This window comes from Candoia aspera, chromosome 2 (genome assembly GCF_035149785.1).
Source record: "Candoia aspera isolate rCanAsp1 chromosome 2, rCanAsp1.hap2, whole genome shotgun sequence".
NCBI lineage: Eukaryota > Metazoa > Chordata > Lepidosauria > Squamata > Boidae > Candoia > Candoia aspera.
Window position 1 is genome coordinate 135,397,589 of NC_086154.1, and position 15,460 is coordinate 135,413,048.

Sequence of the window (15,460 nt, forward strand, 5' to 3'; positions counted from 1 at the left end):
GGTTTATGCCCTAATAAATGTGCGGGGAGGGGTTTGTACAAAACCTAGACCGTATAGGTTTTGTCCCAACCACAAAGGCTTTTGTGACCAGGAGCTTATTACCTTGTCACTTCCTTTGGCCACAGAAAAATAAAGCACGCGAGCAAATCTACAGGGTTTGGTTTTAAAGCAAGACCGCTCACCATCCCAGCCTTCTCTCTCTCTGCCCCACGCCGCCCCAACGCCTAATCCTTCTGTTTATTTCTTGAACGTTCAACCTCGCAAAACAGATGCTGAGGAGTCCCGCGTCAAGGTAAAGCAGCATTAGGCTCCTCGTTGGTGGCGCCCCGGCGCTAGGACCCAGCAGCAGCAGGGCTTGCTACACCTGTGCCGAGGGCGGCGAAGTTCCCCACTGCCTCGCCTGAGGTCCGCTGCAGGTGAGAAGTCAGGCGGGCGGCTGCCCCTCCCTTCCCCGACCTCGCCGGTTCCATCCCCTGCTAGGAGCTGTGCGCGTGAACTCGCTCCTTTTGGGTGAGTCTCTCCGCGCTCTTCTTTGTGTTTCTCGGGGTCTGGCCGTGGCGTGACCTTTGCGAGTCTCGTTAGGCTTGGGGGCAAATGCGCGGCGGCGGCGGGCCTTGCTCTGGTCTGGACGGCGCGTGAACGCTGCACGTTTAGCTGCTTTCCGTTCTTGGAAGGAGCCGCTGTTATCTCGCGCCCTGGATGCGGGCGGCGGGGGACGGAGTGTAGCTGCGAGCGAGGACGAGGCGCTCCGGCGTTGGGGCGTTCGTACAGGTGGGGTTTAGCTGGAAAGAGAGGTCTCAAGCCCGCCCTGGATAACTGCATTGTCACCCTTTTCTTCGGTTTTCTTTCGTTTCCAACCTCCCGGAATCCTGGGTTTAATTCTAGTCTGCCACCGGGGGATCAGGCTGAAGTAGCGGGAGAAGCGACTTTATTTAGTTTGTTGGTCTGTTGAGGGGGAGTCCTGCTGGCTTACAGTTGAGAAGAAAGGTAAATCGCTTTTGGTGTCTGTTATAACTTAGCCCCAACCTAGAACGGTGGCACTTAATTTTTCCGTTTCCTCTATTACTTCCTATTTCAGTCTTCTTTCACTGCCATTTTGTTCTCTTAAGACAACTTTTCGGAACCTGGTACTTTCCATATATATTGGGATTGTAAATCCCAGTATGCCTACCCTGGATTTTCTTTTTTAGGAATTGTAATTCCTAATTACTGCCTGAAAATAACTCACATCTTGAACAGAAAGGAAAATGGTGCTACTGAAACTATCCATTTGCAGGTCCCAGCCCATCAGAGGAGAGGCTGGAGAGGTAGTTATGGAACAGTGCAGATAAGTAGGGTTAACTGTGAGAGCCTTATCTAGGGCAAGAAGATGCTTTAAAGGGTGGTAAGGCAGGAGTGCTGTGCTTGGTTGCTCAGCTCATTTGGGTGGGTAGGACCCTGGTTGTCTGTCCCTGACTCTAACCCTGCCATGACAACACTACCACACTGAGACCTCACCACTACCTTTGGGTGGCAGGCTTTTAAACAATACAAGCTTGTGCAAAGAATGCTTGAGCTGAAATAGAAAGCATTAAAGGTGTATATGTATGACTTGTGCCAATTTAGAAAATGCTCAGCAGGGTTGGTTCTTGATTATACTTGGATGAGGGGCAACCAGGAAATCCTAGGTCTGTAGTTGAGTCTGGGTTATTGAAAGCCATTCTGGAAGAAGGCATTGGCAAACCAGTTCATTATTGTGAAGAAAACTATATGCTATGTAGTTGCCTGTAATCAAGCCCAGGTTAACTGGTGGTCTCTACCTTTATACTATAGGTATCACTTTTAGCACTGTGTTATTTGCCTTGCGACACAGTCAGTGTCTGTTCAGTCCCTCATTAATATCTATTGCACATGCATCTAAATAATGTGTTGCAAGCTCAAAAGTCCTCCAGAACTCAAAAAGCAGTTACTGGACTGTGAGTGTCAGTAATGGTTGAAAATCATGTAATTCTTTAATCTAGAAACAACGAACTCTAGGCTTTTAGCAGCTAGCTGTGACTTCCCAGTAGCATAATAAAACAAAACAAAACAAAACAGAAGCTCTGGAAAATTATGTTTAGATAAGAGCTTTAATTCTTTTAACTCTGGTGATAGTTTTTGAGGAGGAAGCCCTATATTATTATGATAATTCTTATTTTAGAAAAACCATGAAGTGTAAGGAAAGTCAGTAATTATCACTACCCCTGTAGAAAGGAGGTGAGAAAGAATAACCTGCTGAAAGCCACTAGTTAATAGTTGAGGCGGGACATAATTTGTGGACTTTAAGTTTCTGGAGGAGACTATATGCTATGGGATATCATGCAGCTATATCTTGATTTTTATTAGATGAATCACAGGATTGGGTGGAATTGTTGTTTGATCAGCCTTTAAGTCTCCAGTCATGATGGGGATAGAAATAGTGTGTCATGCACTCCCCCATCCCTCAAGCAGAGGAAAGTTCCCTCAGAGGAGACATTCCTATGCTCAGCTTACATAACATTACAGGTAGCTAGGGGGAGCCAGTGAGTTAACGAAGTTAGGCTGAGCCTGAGCTATGACTTAGCATTGGAAACGTTTATCAGCAGGAAAAATAGTTAGGGACACACAAAGTAAAAATAGCATTTAAGGCGTAAATCTTGCTCTTGGGAGGGGATGTTTGAGCAGAAACATTGAGAGAAGTCTTGCTTTCTCGAGGCTGCTTACATAAAATGAGAGTGAACCAACTGGATGTCCAACAGTAAATTAAGTAAAGCAAAAGGAACAGAATTGCCATGGACAAGGAAACAACCTTTGCCTTTGTTCAGCAGCTTCATCTGAAGCAATTACACAGCGTTCCCCAGGATTTCTGCACTTGTGGGACACTATGGGCACCACACAATTAAACATAAACCCTCTCTATGGGTTTGTGTCTAAGAGTATGGGAGTTAACATTTGGTTGGGGAATAAAATGCTGGTAACAGTCGCATCTGTATATATGCCTTCCCACCGCCATTTTAAAGGGTTTTTTAAAAATAAGTGTCTTACCAAGGATGTAATCCAAAATTAAGCTTTAGTTAGGGCCTGAGGCAGGGGCTGAGGTGGCAAGGGGACTTGAGTTAAGCTGACTGCCAGGGGGCTTCCCACTGACACTGAAGGTCAGCTTGGCTGGTGAATTGGGGCTGTTGCGGTGGATCACCAGTGGCCCCACTTTGAGAACCTCTCAGTTAGCAGGAAATCCACATAGTGATGGTAGGAGAGAGAAGCATCACAGGAATGGAGACTCCTCCCTCTTAAAAGTTAAATGTGTAAATAATGTTAAAGAGTGAAAATGGAGCCCTAAGAATGACTTCTGTATTGTGGGGTTTTGTTTTATATGGGCCCACATAGCTTCCCCTTTTTCCTTTATCTGTTTTTGCTAGTATGTTTTATGTCTTTTACCAAAATATGTAACAAAGATAAACAGACTCAAGTTTTGGTTCCTTCTAATTTCTTGGTTGAGCTCTCCAGCTGCTTTGGCATCTGCATATTATTTCTTGCACATCAACTGTTGCCTACATAGCTTAGATTTTTTTTTTAAAAATGATTCCATACTCTGTTACTGATTTATGCAAAACGGAGTGGGCTCTTATAACAAGCCAGTGAGCTACCTGTTTTGGGTACTTGTTTCTGAGCAGATTTGCATGGCATTGTCCTGTTAATAGTTTTTATAGATGTGCTTTTTTTACTAGTTGCAAAAGTTCTAAGCAAATGAGTTGGGACCTACAAATGTCTCACCATGTTCTAGATCAGGGCCAAGCTGCACCCAAGCTAACTTCCTTTAGCAGTGACTAAGCCTGTAAAATTTGAAGCAAGATATTGTATGAATTTACCTGATGTAGCCATTTGTTAAGAACCTAAAATGTATTTATTGACATAGTTATAGTCCACCAACTGCCAAGGCCACCAAGGCATTTTGTGGGGAAAAGTCATACTTTCTTATCCGCCCCCCCTTTTTTTTTGTGAGTGTAAAATATGCATTACATGTCTGTGTGTACTCCGTAACCAGGAGTGCACCGACATCACTATGGAGCCTGAATGTGTTTGAAGGAGTTGGGCTGGGCAGCAAAATAGCCTTAGATGTTGTCCTCCCTTTTCTTCCTCTGCCCAAAGGATATAGTCCCAACAGCCTACATCTCAGGGAAAGTTATAGTGCGTTATTTCTATCAAAGAAAGACAGGGTTTTACCAAATAACCTGCCTTTAAAATGTAAGTCATCTTAGATTAGCTGAGAATATAATGGAGATGGATCTTTTTTTCTGTCCTTCTTGCAGCAAAGAGGTGGGCTTAAATTCAGGGCTTAGATAAATATGGTGAGTAAGGCCCAACTGTTAAAAGGTAAAGAACCTCAGTCTCTGATGTCTACTTCTGCTTGTCCATATAGTTTTCATGGCAGCAATATGGGAATGAGAGTATGGCCTTCTGTGGGGTTATTTCCAAGTTGCTGATCTAGCCTACATCCTGGATTTTTTTTTTATAAGAATGTTGTTATATTATATCTCCAAGTATAGTTAAAAATACAAAAACAGAGTACAGTAAAGATAGAACTAAAAGAAAAAACAAAAACCATAAAAGTGAAAATAGATAGAAAATAGAAACAGAAGGTGGCTTCTGACTGCTTCCAATACAGATATAAGTACAATTAAAAAAGATAATCTCTTACCATTAATCATATTAACATTATTCCTATCAAAACAAACCATCTAATCATCAAAATGCACAATCAAAGCTTCATTTTTTTCGGGCACAAGCAAGTGATCTAAAAGAGGTTGCCATAAAGAGACAAGTCTAGAAACAGTATTCTCTCTTATTAAAGCTGTTAACTTCGCCATTTGAGCCAAGTCCATTAATTTAAGAATTCATTCTTCCACTGTAGGTATTTGTGGACCTTTCCATTGTTGTGCATATAATAATTTCGCAGCAGTGATCATACATAAAAGCAAAGATCCATCTTGTTTCTCCAATTCTTTTTCCATCAAACCCAATAAGAACATTTCAGGTTTTTTTGTATATTCACTTTAAGAATCTTTTGAATAGTAATACGTATCTGATCCCAATTTTTTTTAACCTTTTCACAGGGCCACCAAAGATGATACAAAGTTCCTTCACTCTGCAAACATTTCCAACAAACATTCATTATACCATTAAACATTTTTGACAACTTGTCAGGAGTTAGTTACCAAAGATACATTATTTTATTAAAAAAATTCCTTTAAGTTATAATTCAATGTAAATTTCAAACCTTTAGTCTACATATTTTCCCATTGCTCCAACATAATATTGTATCCAAAGTTTTTAGCCCATTTAATCATACATTCCTTGACTTGTTCATCTTCCAAATTCATCTGTAACAACATCTTATACATCTTAGTAATAACATGTTCATCATTCGTACAAAGTTGAATCTCAAAATAAGTCGTTTCACTGACAAATCTATAATATTTTTTATCCAACTTGAAACGTTCTAACAATTGTATATAGGTAAACCAATGACATGTAAATCCTTCCAACTCTAACGTTTCTCTTGTTTTAAAGTTTTGGTTCACTCTCCTCAAAATCTAACAAATCTTTGTACTTTAACCGCTTTATTTCTCCCACATTTTCTCTTCTAATGAATGCTTCCTGAGGTGATAACCACAAAGGTACATTAGGAGACAATCTTGCCTTGTGTTTATTCCAGATCCGCAATATGGCATTCCTGATATAATGGTTTTTAAAATCCTTATTAACTTTAACTTTGTCGTACCCCAAGTAGGCATGCCACCCGAATCTTAATTCATGACCTCCAAGTCCTACGTCCTGGATTTTCTGATGGTCTCCCATCCATGTAGTAGTTAGGTCTGAGTCAGGACCAGCTCACTGCTGCTACCTGCTGATCTACTTGATTACTACACACTACCAACTGGCCATCAGATTGATTACATCCTTTGCAGCCAAAGGTGGCGGACATCTGTACAGTCGGTAAAAACTAGGCCTGGAGCTGACTGTAGTTCAGACCATGAACTTCTTCTTGCACAATTTAGGATCAGACTAAAGAGATTAGGGAAGACCCACAGATCAGCTAGATATGAGCTCACGAATATTCCTCAGGAATATGCAGTGGAGGTGAAGAATAGATTTAAGGGACTGGACTTAGTAGATAGGGTCCCGGAAGAACTTTGGACAGAAGTTGGCAGCATTGTTCAGGAGGCGGCAACAAAATACATCCCAAAGAAAGAGAAAACCAAGAAGGCAAAATGGCTGTCTGCTGAGACACTAGAAGTAGCCCAAGAAAGAAGGAAAGCAAAAGGCAACAGCGATAGGGGGAGATATGCCCAATTAAATGCAAAATTCCAGAGGTTAGCCAGAAGAGATAAGGAATTATTTTTAAACAAGCAATGCGTGGAAGTGGAAGAAGACAATAGAATAGGAAGGACAAGAGACCTCTTCCAGAAAATTAGAAACATTGGAGGTAAATTCCAGGCAAAAATGGGTATGATCAAAAACAAAGATGGCAAGGACCTAACAGAAGAAGAAGAGATCAAGAAAAGGTGGCAAGAATATACAGAAGACCTGTATAGGAAGGATAACAATATCGGGGATAGCTTTGACGGTGTGGTCAGTGAGCTAGAGCCAGACATCCTGAAGAGTGAGGTTGAGTGGGCCTTAAGAAGCATTGCTAATAACAAGGCAGCAGGAGAAGACGGCATCCCAGCTGAACTGTTCAAAATCTTGCAAGATGATGCTGTCAAGGTAATGCATGCTATATGCCAGCAAATTTGGAAAACACAAGAATGGCCATCAGATTGGAAAAAATCAACTTATATCCCCATACCAAAAAAGGGAAACACTAAAGAATGTTCAAACTATCGAACAGTGGCACTCATTTCACATGCCAGTAAGGTAATGCTCAAGATCCTGCAAGGTAGACTTCAGCAGTTCATGGAGCGAGAATTGCCAGATGTACAGGCTGGGTTTAGAAAAGGCAGAGGAACTAGAGACCAAATTGCCAATATCCGCTGGATAATGGAAAAAGCCAGGGAGTTTCAGAAAAACATCTATTTCTGTTTTATTGACTATTCTAAAGCCTTTGACTGTGTGGACCATAACAAATTGTGGCAAGTTCTTAGTGGTATGGGGATACCAAGTCATCTTGTATGCCTCCTGAAGAATCTGTATAACGACCAAGTAGCAACAGTAAGAACAGACCACGGAACAACGGACTGGTTTAAGATTGGGAAAGGAGTACGGCAGGGCTGTATACTCTCACCCTACCTATTCAACTTGTATGCAGAACACATCATGCGACAAGCTGGTCTTGAGGAATCCAAGGCTGGAGTTAAAATCTCTGGAAGAAACATTAACAATCTCAGATATGCAGATGATACCACTTTGATGGCTGAAAGTGAAGAGGAACTGAGGAGCCTTATGATGAAGGTGAAAGAAGAAAGTGCAAAAGCTGGCTTGCAGCTAAACCTCAAAAAAACCAAGATTATGGCAACCAGCTTGATTGATAACTGGCAAATAGAGGGAGAAAATGTAGAAGCAGTGAAAGACTTTGTATTCCTAGGTGCAAAGATTACTGCAGATGCTGACTGCAGTCAGGAAATCAGAAGACGCTTAATCCTTGGGAGAAGAGCAATGACAAATCTCGATAAAATAGTTAAGAGCAGAGACATCACACTGACAACAAAGGCCCGCATAGTTAAAGCAATGGTGTTCCCCGTAGTAACATATGGCTGCGAGAGCTGGACCATAAGGAAGGCTGAGCGAAGGAAGATTGATGCTTTTGAACTGTGGTGTTGGAGGAAAATTCTGAGAGTGCCTTGGACTGCAAGAAGATCAAACCAGTCCATCCTCCAGGAAATAAAGCCAGACTGCTCACTTGAGGGAATGATATTAAAGGCAAAACTGAAATACTTTGGCCACATAATGAGAAGACAGGACACCCTGGAGAAGATGCTGATGCTAGGGAGAGTGGAAGGCAAAAGGAAGAGGGGCCGACCAAGGGCAAGATGGATGGATGATATTCTAGAGGTGACGGACTCGTCCCTGGGGGAGCTGGGGATGTTGACGACCGACAGGAAGCTCTGGCGTGGGCTGGTCCATGAAGTCACGAAGAGTCGGAAGCGACTAAACGAATAAACAACAAAAACCAACTGGCCACTTCAAGCAGCAGATGTTAGGTTGTGGCCCACAAGTTTCTACCCCACTTTTCTACTCTGGCAAGCACTCCAGGTGGATAACAAAATTTAAGAACAACTGTTTATTTTTTTAAAGTTTTTTTAATGGCCAGTAAAAGAGATACTAAAATCATCTAATAAGTAAAACCCTGGCAGAAGAGATACATCTTTACAGTGTTTCTAAATGCTGAAGAGAACGAATGTCAGCTCCCAAGGAGAATGAAGTTATGTTTTTCACATGATTTGCTCTCCTTCCACAAAGGTACCTCTTCTCTTGGGTGCAGTCAATGAGGCTGTCTCATCACCATCTTGAAGTAACATGCAGTCATCATATCAGTTGGCAGGAGTGTCCACAGGGTGGTTGCAACTTATTCCCCCCAAAAAACACACTTCTCTACCAGCCTGTGCTTCTTTAAGAAAAAGCCCAGTTAAGTTCAATCTGACTGTCTTAGTATACATTTGGAGTTATAAATCCTCAGGCCATTTCCCTTGATGATGAGAAGATGGGGATTAAGTTTAAGCCCATCAAAATTAAGTGTTAATTTCAGTGCTGTTAGCTGCCTAAAGATCATGGCCTCTTATATATGGCGTCAGCTGACACAATACAGTTTGTTGGCTCGCTTCCCTCTTTGCTGAGGACTGGTAATGCCACAAGAGGGTCAAATGGGGAATACCAGGGAAAACTGGGAAATCTTCAATACCTGAGCTCGTCATTTTCATCTCTTTCATAACAGACTGCCTAGTCATCATTTGGTTTGTTTGGTTTTAAGTAGCCTTATAATGCATTGTAAATCCTAGTTTCTTTAACACAGTTCTGAGTTGTTCAACAAACCATGGCTTAGTATAATGTTTGAACCAAATTTGTGTCTAATATTTATTTATTTATTTGATTTCTGTAGCCGCCCATCTCAACAAGTGACTCTGGAGAATCATGAGAGAAACACTTAGCACAGTCATAATGCTCTAAGGCAGGACTCCTCAAACAGATACCTTCCAGGTGTACTGGATCACAACTCCCACAATCCCCAGCTGCATGCTTGCTGAGAATTGTATGGGATATACAACCCACTCAAAGAGCACCCTTGCCCTAAACTATCTAAAAACTCAAACTTCGTTGCTTGTCTTTTTTATTATATTTTTTATTTTATTATACTAACATTGCTTGCTAAAAAGAATTGATGAAAACAACAATAACTTAGCTGCATAGCCCTACAAAGTAATTTCTATTGCATATTTCCTCCTGGTCATAATAATTCTTGCCATAGGCAAAACGACAGCAAAACTGGGTAAAATTATGTGGAAGAACCTGCTCTTCTCTCCCTCCCCCAGCTCCTTTTCTAGTGTGGGAGCAAATTGACCTTTTCCAGGTGAAATCAGGGGCAATTCACAGACTATTTTGCAAGAGGTATTTAACCTATGTTAACAAATGCCCAAACTTTAGGTTTTTATTGCTTAAGTTCTTGGAAGTGAAAGTAGTTTGTATCAAAATAGAACAGCAATGTGGAAGCTGAATGCTGGTTTCAGCCTCAGTTGCAGTATGTGCTCACATGCGGAATGTATTGCTAGAGAGCTGCTGGTTAAAAAGATAATCTCAGGATTTAGAACAGGGTTTTTCAGCCAGGGTTCTGTGGAACCCTAGGGTTTCTTGAGAGGTCGCTAGGGGTTCCCTGGGAGATCACGATTTATTTAAAAAGTTATTTCAAATTCTGACAACTTCACATTAAAGAGGTAAGTTTCATTTTTTATTTTTAGTTTAAGAACACTGTTAATGCATATATACAGGCCTACCCATGAAGCGAATATAATAATTTTGTAACTTCTGGCCTATATTTGAGCCTGAATGTGCAGGGGTTCCCCGAGGCCTGAAAAATATTTCAAGGGTCCCTCCAGGGTCAAAAGATTGAGAAAGGCTGATTTAGAAGGTGTGAGCCCTTGTCAGCCAGTATATAACATCCTGCCCTGAAGAGAACTTTTCCACATCAATTTATCTTTTACATTATACATGGTGAAGCAGCCTTCCTCTGTCAGCAACCCTCCAGATGCGTGGGACCAATTCCCATAATACTCAGCTTGCATGGATTTTATGGAAGCCCAGCATAGTTGAAAGGCACCAAACTGGGGCAGGTTGTTTGGAGCTGATCCAACCTGTTGAGTTGGATGGCTTAATCTCTTTTTTCACTTTTAGAAAGGCTTTAAAGTACATCTCTAATTGTTGGTCCCTTTAATTCACCTTTAATGTTTTTGGGGTTTTTTTTTTCTCCAAATGACTTAAATAATTAACAATATATAAAGTAGGCATATCAGATCCAGGCTGAAAAAATCCAGGCCACTAAGTAGCAACAAAAAGTTGGGAGTTTTCCTGTACCTCTTTTGTTGCCATCTAGTGCTTACCCTGTTTGTTTGTAGCCCAGATATAAAGCCAAATAGATGAATTAAACAAATGTATGTTTGTGTTTATACAGTGTGCCAAGCCAAAATCATGTTAAAATATTACATGAAAAATTAATAGACTTCCCAGAAGACATTAGCTAGGGACCACCAAGTAATTCTACTAGCACTAATAAAGTCCATCCACATTTACAACTTTAGACTGAGATTGGCTCATTTTACCAATAAAAAAACGAGGTAAAGAAGATTTTGCATGTTTCTTATGTGAAACATAAACTCTTTGAAGGAAGCATGTAATGAATAAGATTATCACAAGAGACATACCAAATACTGTACACCTTCTTTTTCCCACCTGATACCTTTTAGATGTGCTAGAGTACAGCTTGTGTCATCCCCAGCAACATGGCCATGATCAAGAGAGTACAACATTGAGGAAGCTGGTATAAGTGTTACCGGGTTGGGAAAACAAGAGATTAGACACTTCTAAGCACTACTACTACCACTAGTATAGAAGATAACTTACCTGATTTTGTTTTCCTTTTCTTATAAGAAAGTATAGATTTCTAGTTAGGTTCTTTCAGAACTCAGATGCCCTAAAATGTTGGCACCTCTGCAATGAAGGCATCTATACTGCTTGCAGTCAAGAAATAGCAGCTGTTTCTTGATTTCTCAAAAAAAAAAAATCTAAGTGGACTGTAACAACTTATTTCAAAACTATGGCATGAAAGGCCATCACAAAAGCACTAATGTTCCAGTCTTGGAAGGAAAGTGTGTATCTGGGGACGCTGTAGTTGTTTTGTAGAGTAAGAATTAAAAAGTATTGAGTGAAGTACAGCAGGGTGGGCTTTTCTGATGATTATATTTCCCCTCTAAGCTAAATAAAACCTTTACCTTCATGTTTGGGAAGAATGTGATGTGGATGTATGATTTTCCTTTCTGTGAAATTTCCCTATTTCGTATCATTCTTTTTAGCTTGGTGCGTTATAGGGGACAGAAGGATAATTACTGCACAAGGCTCTTCAGAGTACTGTAGCTAATAAGAGTACATCTTGGGGTCTCTTCCAGCTGTTTTAATTAAGGGATTACTGAGCCTTCTTCTTGTGCGGTATTTTTCAAACTATTTCGTTAACCGTTGTTTTGAATTTCATGTAAGCATGCATGTGTGTAAAATCAAATGTGAATACTTGAATGAGGAACCATCTGAGAAGACCAGTGCTGCAAGCTGGACTGGGAAGTTGGAAGAGTATCCCAGAAGAAGGCAATGCCAAACCACTTCCGTATTGTTGCCAAGAAAAGTGCATGGTTGTGTCCTTGTATGTCACCCAAAGTAGAGCCTGACTCCAATGTAACTATTACTTGCTTTTCTTGATATATAAATCTTCTTGTGTTCCATCATGACTGGGTTACTAATCCAATTTGCATCAAGGTGATGCTTGTGATTCACGCTATTCTTCTTGGAGATTATTCTTACTGCATAAGCCCTGAACTTGTACCCTCAAATGCTGCATGGATGGTACCATCTTTGAAACCCTGCCATGGTCCTAGGCAGAATGGATAAATTACCTGAGAATATTTTCATAGTCATGAACTGATAAACTTTCTTGGCAAGCATTCAGGTCAAACCTCATACAGCTCCAAGAGTTCTCACTCAAATTATCGTGTTGGTGATATTTGTGTTTTGAAGGTGCTGTGTGCCTGCACGCCCTTGTTTCTTGCCAGATATTTACTTCAGGCATGTCTGAGAACAGACTTTTCCCAGGTATACGGCTCAGAAGATGGGAAGCATCTCAGCTGGATATGGAGGACAAGCAATCACATCTGCAACACATAGAAGAATTGAACCAGTTAGAGGGGAGAGATTCTCCAGCAGAATCATTCTGCATTAGAAAATACATGCTGCAAGCTAAGAGGTCTTGGATATTCAACCTACTAGGAAGTGGGGTTGGTCTGAGTGGTGGTGAAGGGCATGCACAGTATCATCTAACGTTCCTCATCTGAGGAAGATGAAATTCAAAGCAAAACACATCCAGACAGTGCCAGATGAGCAAACACACATTCTTAACCAGGTAATACAGAGCCTTGGGGAACCTTTTACACTTTCCAGTCGTCCAGTTTGGTGTCAGATATACTGGACTTGCAATTCCCTGAATCCACAGTCAGAATGGCCGAAGTTTGAGGATATGGGATTTGAGATGTTAATATTTATTTTATGTTGACAGCTGTTCAAATATAACATTTCACCAATTCAAACCAGTACATTTTATCATCTTACAAAGCAAGGGCATTACTAATATTAATATACTATTTATATTCAGTTCACAACACTTACATTTTCTATGGTCTCATAATGTGATAAAGTTGGTTTTTTACTGTTCTCATTATTAGAATACTTTATAAATCATGCCATACAGGGAAAAAAAATTCTTCAGCTGGTTTCAATATATATGTTAGTTTATCCATTAAGGTAATAGAAAATGTCAAGTAATGTGACCATTAATAAAAATAACAATTGTGCCTTATTTTTCAGGTTTATAATCTTAAGAGAAAAATTATTCTAATAGGCTTAAGTATGATGTTTTCTCTATTCTTTCATTCGTAACTGACACATTTTCTGGAAATATCCCAAAATTTACCAATTTGTGGACATGACCATCATGTATGTAAAAATGCTACCTTTGTCCTGGCAACCCCTCCAAAGTTTTTGGACTTCTTTCTGTTGCATACGAATTTTTAACTGGGCGTACCAACAGTGCAATGTCTTTAAATAAGTTCCCTGTGAGGTTATTGAGGAGAAATTGGAACAAGTTTTTCCATACTCATTTCCATTCATCTGTTTCTCTTTTATTTTATACATCCAATTTGATTGTTATTAATTTATATTTTTTTGAAGAATACCCTTTTAGGCTATGTTAATATATATTAAATATATGTTCAAATTCTGTAAGTGATCCATTGGCTTGAGTCAAAGCTGCCTGGTATTTTATATTTATATTTATTCTCAGTCTGCATATATTGTAACCAGTTTAATTCAGCTCCTAACTTCTCTTCAGACTCTTTTATGTGTGTATGTGTATAATTTTTATTGAAAGTTTTAACAATGATAAGAACTAATACAAACTAAAATAGAACAAAAAAAGAGAAAGGGGGGGAAAGCTAAAAGTATAGAAAGAAAAAAAATAGAAAGAAGAAAAAAGGTATAAAGAAAGATATAAAGAAGTGGCTTCCAATCTTCTTCAAAGCAGTTATAAGTACAATTATATTTTAACCTCTCTAAGATTACATCATGACTGTCTTCTATCTAGAATCTATCCTGTCACCTAATTTCTCTTCAGTCTCAAGTTTAAATGAAAGTGAAGGTAGAATTTATGTAAAGGATGTTGGTACTAGAAATCCAGCCACGTGGAAGATACTAGACTGGGGAAAGCTGCTCTTGAGAGAGGATCAATTAATCATTGATATCATGCTAATAACATCAACCCAGAGGACTGTTGGATAATTGTTGGCATATTGTTTATCCTTCCAATCCTGAATACAGATAAAAGTAGGTCATGGTCTCAAAGACCTTAAAAGCCAGGAAAATAGGTTTACCGTGTATAAATGCACTTGCTGGAACTTGGGTAGAGATTCAAAGGCTTTGGGAAAGATGCTTATTCTGGGCTTTCACATTGTAAGAGATTTTACTTTGACAAAGGCTAAGAAATGAGGCCAAGTGCTTCTACCCAGCTGTAGTCTGTCTTGCTTGCTTTCTGTCTTTTCTTCTTCCTGTTCTTTGTTTCTTTTAATTATCTATTTAGTTTTGAATAGCTTTTGAGATGCCTCATGACCCAATTTAATAAAGTTACAAAGCCAGCTCAATAAAAAGAGAACAACCAATTTTGTAAAATAGCAGACAACAAAAAGTTAATATTCATGTACAGGCTAGAAATACTTTCAAAAGTCGTAACAAATATATGTGGGGCATCTGTATTGTAACTTTCACAGCTGTTGTTGGTTTTAGCAGGTAATAGAGATTTCTTTCATCACTTGTGATTATTTAGTTAACAGCCTTGTTTTGTCAGCAGTATTTAGTCATTTAACACTGGATGTCATGCACTGATCTCTCTGTTGATTCATTCTCTATTGCAGAATTTGGAAGGCATGATGGACATTTTAGTTTAGTTGCCCTCCCTTGGGGTGGCGTCCCTTAGCAGCTCCTCTTTTCAAGAACAAATGGGCTTGTTGAGTCTTGTCAGGAAAGACTGTTCTGTAAGTTCTGGAGCTGAGTCATGTAAAGTTTTGAAGTTAAGAGCCAGTACTTTGAATTGGGCCTGTAAAGAAATCAGTAATGCCTTTGGTTCAGGAAAGCGTACAATTGGTGCACAGGCCAGAACTGAGCAAAGGTCCTCAAAGTTGAGAGCCCTGGAGCACTCCAAATCATGGACCTGTTCGTTAACAGGGAGCGCTGTCCCATCCAAAGCTAAAACTGGAACCAGGATAAAGCTAGATCTATCCCCAGTAAATAGCTATCCTGTACTGCAGCGATTCAGTCTGAGCTTGTTTGGCCTATCCAGACCTTCACAGCCTTCAGGCACTGGGTCAGACCTGGGTGATGATATGCAAATAAGTATCATCAGCATACTGATGGTATCTCACCTCAGACTGACAGATGACCTCTCCCAGCAATGTCATGCAGATACTAATTGGCACGGGGTAACAGGGTTGGGGGAGAGGCCAAGCCCTACAGTGCTTCATATTGGAGCAACCAGTAATAATGAAAACGTTTTTTTTAAAATCAAAGGGTATGCAAAGCATTTGGCATAAGAGTAGGCTCTTGCAGTGCCGATTTATCTTGCTGCATTTAACAACACCTTCCTCAAATTGCCCACTTTTTTTCTCTG

The 15,460-nt window shown here is 40.1% G+C and overlaps 1 protein-coding gene across 1 annotated transcript in view; it reads left to right on the forward strand.

Moving 5' to 3' along the window:
• Positions 1-321: 321 nt before the first annotated feature.
• GALNT6 (polypeptide N-acetylgalactosaminyltransferase 6) overlaps positions 322-15,460 on the forward strand; it is a 63,909-nt gene continuing 48,770 nt past the window's right edge. Inside the window, exon 1 of the mRNA XM_063293767.1 lies at positions 322-416. The gene's annotated coding sequence lies outside the window, so the exon portion shown is untranslated. The remainder of the gene's footprint in view (positions 417-15,460) is intronic.